The 2,849-nt window shown below is 39.6% G+C and overlaps 1 pseudogene; it reads right to left on the minus strand.

The window, feature by feature from the left end:
- The window catches only part of LOC103738358, a 7,504-nt pseudogene extending 5,097 nt beyond the window's left edge, over positions 1 to 2,407 (minus strand).
- Between the last annotated feature and the right edge of the window lie 442 nt (positions 2,408 to 2,849).

Here is a 2,849-nt window from a genome sequence, read left to right on the forward strand (position 1 = left end):
AACGTTTAGATATTCTCAATATATTTTATTGCTAGAGACCATATTTCCACAATTTTATTTCTAATCAAGCACATGAGGATTTATTTCCATTCTTTTTCTATTTTGTTTGTTTTAGACAGGCTCTCACAATGCAACTATAGTTGGCCTGGAACTCACTATGTAGACCAAACTAGTCTCAATCTTATAGCAATCCACCTGCCTCTGTCTCTGCTTTCTGAGTGCTGGGACTGAAGGCATGAAACAACCCTACCCAGTCCTTCTTTTTCCATTTTTAAATCTATACTGTTTTCTATTTCTTTTACTTTTAAACTTTACTTGATAAACATTCAGCCAGCCAGTTTTTGCACATATCCTTAAAGGTCATCATCACATCCACGTCTGGAAGTGTGATGGTGGGGCTAACCACATCTGCCTTTCTGAGTTTCCTCACATGTTTTGACAAAATTGCAGTCCAGACAAAGAAAAAACTTGCTACACTCCACAAAATAGGATTTGCTGAATGGAACTGGGCTCTGTAGGATGACTTATTATTTATTTATTTACTTATTTATTTCTGATTTCTGAGATGCCATTTTCTCTTTATTATTATCTTTGATAATTACATACATGTATATAAAAATATTTTTTGATTGCAGAAGAGTTGGAAAGACTGTAAGAGCCAGAGAGGGTGGATGAACACAAGGAAACAGAATCTTCCAGACAGCTCGTCAGTTACTCATATGAATTCACAGCAATGGTGACAGCATGCACAAGTCCTCTGCAACCTCAAAACAGGAAAAAATTTCAGCCTAGATATGGGGAAGTAGTCAAAAAATCCCAACTCAATCTAAGGAACTTTTGGCAATTAATGACTGTTGGGAGGGGAAAAGACAGTGTCTTACAGGGATGGAATTCTTGGTGGGCACAGTGGATGGACCCACATTGAAGGACATTTGGGGACATAAATCAAAGTCTATAGGCCATATTATATATAATAGAGTACATTAAATTGTGTGGGAGGCAGCAGGGAGGGTACAGAGAAGGGAGGGGATCGAAAAACCTTCAAACTATATTGTACAAAAATCTCAAAAATTTAATAAAAATTAAAATCAAAAATATATTTTGGCCATTTTCACTCCCTGTTGCTCTCTCATTCCCCTTCCACACCTACTGAGCTTCTTCTTCCCAAGAAGTTCTCCTGTGCTATCTTCAAGTGGATTAGAATGAAGTTTGTCCAGCACCTCTAAGAATGGGGAACTCTCTCCTATTTCAAAAATCTCTTCACAGTTAGAAAATGCTCCTTTTCCAGAGAGGCTGAAGCTCTGGCAGTTTCCATCTTGCCAGAGATAACTGAAAGGGCTAATAGACACAAACCACATGGAAACAAAGATGATCAGGACCCAAACTAATGCAAATTACACACTATGGCTGCTTACAGAAGACAGTTTGGCTCACAATCCCGACAGTAGGCTACCAGGGCAGCAACTGACTGGACTGTGTGCCTGTTGAGCTGGCAACCAGGCCCAACAGGCAAATTGACCTTCCCACAGAGACAAAGTCAGACTTCTGGGAGCATGTGTAAACAACTTGCCAATTGGTAAAGTGTCCTGAGATCATGACAATGCATGGTGTTTGGATCAACTCAGAAGGATTGTACCAACATTTTAGAGGACGGGTAAGACCAGCAAAATCATCTCACTATATGAAACAAAGTTTACCAGAATACCAGAATCTTTAAAGTAGAATCTGTGCAGGCAACAAGGGCAAGCTCTAGGGGATAGTGTTGCAACCTCTGAGAAACAGACATTATAATATAATAGCCCAGCTTAGCTGTGATTAGCACAATTGGCATATTTTCAGAAAGAGCATTATTGGGTATATGTGGATAGCCAATAAAAGATGAATAGTTAAAGATAGGGTAAAAGTATAAGAATTTCCCAAGGAAAAGCAGAAGGCTCAAGAAATTGATTAAAAGTGCTCACATTAGGCTAGAGCCTTGGACAAGTGCATTAGATACTACTGTCTGCATCACCCTAAATAGAAGACCTTAAGAAGAATGAGGTCTGGGTGTGTGGTTTTAATTCTTACCTCTTCCATGAATAAGGAAAAGCTAACTAGGAGGATGCAGAAGGTATATGAACAACCTGACAACTCTTACTTTCATACAAAATGATAGAGCGGAATAAAGTTTTTCAAACTTTGGGGACTTTAGGGAGGTAGTCAAAGGAATTTTATTTTGGTAAGGATAGAAAAATAACCACAGGATTCTCATAAAAAATATTCTATATAATGCAGAGACATTGAGGGATGGAGAGGTTGGAGAATCAGAGACACATGGCACTCACCTTTGTAAAGGCCTGTAAAGAACCTCCATGGAGATGCCAGTGGGACCCTGATAGCCAAAACACAGCCTAAGAAGCTGGTGCATGATTCAGCATATACAGAATGTAGGGAGTCTGCTCGTGTATTCCTGCCATTAATATTGAGTGGGAGACAGAGAAACCAAACTTTTTTTACTTCTTTTCTTTTACTTTATTTTTATTATAAGTGTATTGTGTCCATGTATACAGGTGCACCCATGTCATGCAATGCCTGCGGAGGACAGAAGAGGGCATCTGATACCCTGGAACTGGAGTTACAGATGGTTGCTAGCCACCATGTGGGTGCTGGAAACTGAACTTGAGTCTTCTGCAAGAACAACCAGTGCTCTTAACCTCTGAGCCATCTCTCCAGGCCCTTGACTTATTTTCTTATAATAATCTTTCCTATAGCTTTGGTGTCATCTGGGATGCTTATAGGCCCATGTAGACACACTAGAGCTGAGGGAGGATCATAAAGGTCAGGGTTTAGACCAAACATGTCATACATCA

This window comes from Nannospalax galili, unplaced genomic scaffold (genome assembly GCF_000622305.1).
Source record: "Nannospalax galili isolate Female #2095 unplaced genomic scaffold, S.galili_v1.0 scaffold5291, whole genome shotgun sequence".
Taxonomy (NCBI): domain Eukaryota; kingdom Metazoa; phylum Chordata; class Mammalia; order Rodentia; family Spalacidae; genus Nannospalax; species Nannospalax galili.